Source organism: Osmerus mordax, chromosome 5 (genome assembly GCF_038355195.1).
Source record: "Osmerus mordax isolate fOsmMor3 chromosome 5, fOsmMor3.pri, whole genome shotgun sequence".
NCBI lineage: Eukaryota > Metazoa > Chordata > Actinopteri > Osmeriformes > Osmeridae > Osmerus > Osmerus mordax.
This window is the reverse complement of record NC_090054.1, coordinates 21,891,869-21,896,022: the sequence shown is the minus strand read 5'-3', so window position 1 is coordinate 21,896,022 and position 4,154 is coordinate 21,891,869.

The following is a 4,154-nucleotide window of genomic DNA, read 5'->3' as shown; positions in this document are numbered from 1 at the left end:
TTTTTTTTCTTCAAGTTTTGGCTCAAAAAATTTAGACTAGGGAAAGACCTAAGTAATCAACTTTGGTGGTCTTTTACTTGACTAAAACAAAGGCCCACTCTGTCTACCGTCTTTGCATAGATTAATTCTACCGCCAACATCCCAACCATCTAACCATCTCTGCTTACTTTGGGTGAGAGAGTCTGGTACAGTCACTAGTGTCACTAGTGTCAGGACAGGCAGAGAGATGCAACAACAGCAAACATTTACCAGATGGTGGGCTAGTGATCGTTATAGTTACACAAGACTGCACAGTCTGCCGTACGTTAAACTCTAAACTCCTGTGTCTATTTGAATAGTGGTTTAAAATGTTACAGAACATAAACTTGACTTCTAAAGTAAAATCATTAGATTTTAAAACTATCCTCCGTTATCTATATTTTGTTGATGATAGAAATATAATATTGAGGATACAAAAATAATTTCTTATGTAAAACGCTGTTGTTTAAACACGGTACTCCTTTGATTTTTTTCAGATCCGTTAGACCTGACTACGTTTTATTTCACTGAAGTCTCTACATGACAGTGTGCTGACTGACTGGCTGACTGAGGTGATGTATTTATGGTGTGTGAGTGAGTTTCATGGCTCTCTGAGCTTGTGGTGGTTGTGATGGCGATGAGGAGCCACTACAGTGGGGTGAGGAGGTTCAGGAGAAGGTTTGAAACAGGACTCCCTGGCTGGAGCTCCACAGGTGTGTGGAAACGTCAGCACGCAGGTATGCAGTTTGGGTGGTTCCAAAAGCCTCAGGTTCTCTTCCCCTTGTCTTGTTTACTGAAGTGTGCAAGCATGACACATTTCACAGGCAGTTATTAATGGTATTAGAACATTGATGAAATACCTATGTACCCTACAAGGACCAATAATGACTTAAGTTTGAGGTTTTGGTTTTAGGTTCACATTTGGGGTGAGCAAATCAGGATCCAACTTACTCTGACACATGGACCTTCTAGAGAGAATTACTATGAGAGTAATGTGTTTGTAATCAACATTTTCCAACAGTTAGGTTTCGGTCCTAAACGCTGTGTTAGCCATGTTGTTCATTACTTGTGTAGTCAGAGACTCAAACCCAGAGCAGGAAAGTCCCAGATCTGCTCCTCTGAGAGGCTTGTTGTCGTGGACGCAGGCACTTGAGCTAAGGACATTGGAATTCAAGGCTGCGTAAATCCACAAGATTCTCGCTTCAGGACAGATTGATGACTTCACTGTGTCATTGCCAACATGCTCCTCAGCCTCTTAGTTTGCTTAATCCAGAGTTTTCACAAACGCTTCCTGACTACACACCATGCAGGGACACAAACGCTTCCTGACTACACACCATGCAGGGGCACAAACGCTTCCTGACTACACACCATGCAGGGGCACAAACGCTTCCTGACTACACACCATGCAGGGGCACAAACGCTTCCTGACTACACACCATGCAGGGGCACAAACGCTTCCTGACTACACACCATGCAGGGGCTTGACAAGGCAAACAACCTGCCCCTCAGTCTGTGTTGTGTTAGCACTTGCTGCTGGCAGATCCCTCTCACACTGTCCTGCCAGGTCCCGGACGCTTAAAAAAAACGAACAAACCTCTGAACCTACACCAAACTACACCCCACAGGGATCAAGTCAACAAATAACACAACATTCCTGTATGTACATACACAGTTTTTCCTTGTAGATCAGCATGTACTGGTAGAAAATAATCAGGGCTGCTCTATAATGACCAGAAAGAGTGAGGTATGAAACTGCAGGCTCTCTCTGGTTCATATTTACTCTCTCAGCCATCATCCTGCTTTCATGCGGGGTTTCTTGATGACTTCATGCGTGTAATCTGCCCAAGCCTCCCATGTTGAAGTTATCGACTCTAATAAAGTGGACAACATCTAAGAGGGCCTCTCACCAGCTGAGCCTCAGGGAAGACAGAATGAGCTTTGTGGTTTTATCATCTTCTTAGGCGGGCATGAAGTCACTCATACCAGCATCCTTACAGAACCGAGTAGGGAGAAGATGGCACGGAGGGAGAGGATGAGGAGGGAGAGGATGAGGAGGGAGAGGATGGCATGGAGGGAGAGGACGGCACGGAGGGAGAGGATGAGGAGGGAGAGGCCTTCCTTGCGAACCTCCACCCCTGACGCCAACCACGTCTCTGCTGAGGACTGTGGCCAGCGGACAAATTCTGTAGAGGGGCCAGGTGCCAAATGACGTTGTGTCCTTGGGCAAGGCACTTCACCCTACTTGTCTCGGGGGAATGTCCCTGTACTTACTGTAAGTTGCTCTGGATAAGAGCGTCTCCTAATATACTAAATGTAATGTAATATATTTGAGCATGGGGAGATTGGGGTATCCAGTATTATTTGGATCCGCCTGGCTGGGAGAGCCTTCTTCTTGTGAACAACAACAAGAAGGAGCTGCAGTGGCCTGAGGTGAACACCTGGTTCTGATCTAACATGACAAGAGCTTCCCAGAGCAAACAACAGACACTTTTCTCAAAACATTTACATACTACCTACTAAAGAAAGATGTCTTCCTTTTACTAACAAAAGGAAATGTTACCTGGTGGAATGTGTGGATTCGCCAAAATCTCCAGAGTGCGTGTTGCTGCCTAGCCTTGTCCAGAGCCAGAGCCAGGCTAGGTGGTGCCACCCTGTAAACGAGACAAACATGTTAGAGCTCTAGAGTCTAGTGGTGCACACAGAGCAGCTATCACTCCAGCAGTTTCCTTGACACTTCACCTCGGAAGTGAAGTTTTACAGGCAGCCATGCCCCCTTGGGCTCCCCCCTTCCCCCTGAACACCACCCAGCCTGCACAGAATTGATCTCTTATTTCAAGCTGCAACACATTAAAACTCTTCCTTAGATGACTTCACCATGAAACCAGAGCTCTTTTAAAAGCATCATTAACAGTGTGTAAGCCAACACTGCTCTGCCAGGTGGTGTCCTACTGAGTGACTGATCTACGGTAGCTCTCCCCGCTACTGAATCTCAACTGTAGGCTACCCTAAATACTCAGGGTTAGTATAAACTTTACCTTATCATTGTCGGCTGTCTGTGAAACCACGTCATTTGGTGTGAGATTCATAGCAAGGAGGATTACGTCAACTGTGAGTAATAAGCAGAGATGGGAAGTAACGAAGTACAAATACTTCATTGCTGTACTTAAGTAGATTGTTCTGGTATAAGTACTTTACTTCACAATTTATATATTAACTTTTTACTTTCACTCCTTACATTTTTTACACAAATATCTGTACTTTCTACTTCTTACAATTTAAAGCCAGGCTTGTTACTTTAGTTTTAATCTGTATTTATTCAATATTGATCAATATGATTTACATTTACATTTAGTCATTTAGCAGACGCTCTTATCCAGAGCGATTTACAGTAAGTACAGGGACATTCTCCCCGAGGCAAGTAGGGTGAAGTGCCTTGCCCAAGGACACAACGTCATTTGACACGGACGCGAATCAAACTGGCAACCTTCAGATTACTAGCCCGCTTCCCTAACCGCTCAGCCACCTGACTCACTGATTTATTTTAAAACCTTTTTTGAAAACGTTTTTGAAAAACGTTTTTTTCTCAAATATTTCCCCCCCCCCAAAAAAAAGTTAAGTGAAGGATGTGTGTACTTTTGCCATCTCTGGTAATAAGGCTAGGTTTATCTGTCTAAAATTGAGCAGATGTACTTAGGAGAGCAGAGCCATACTAGGAGGCTACCTCATCATGTTGTTTTTTTCTTCTTTAGTTTTTCCTTGAGGAAGAAGTAATATCGTGTTTGGTAGGTCTTGACAGAATTTGACCAACGTTTTGTTTGGTAAGTTTATTTAGTATGCTTGTTTGTCACTGGGATTTAAAAAATATATTTTGTTTCTTCACCGTGAGCAAATAAAGCAAAGTTTTGTATTCGTTCGGGTGAATTGGGTTGTCCACAAACAATAAACTATTGTATAGTATACGAGGGAGGGGTCATTCATAGAAAATGAATGTGAACACTGATGATACAGCTCTGCAGCTAGCGAGCTAACCTATACCGGAACACACCCAGCTAGCTAAACTATACCGGAACACACACAGCTATTAAACGAAATGTATGTATTGCTATATATAAGTGTATAAAAATTTGAAATAA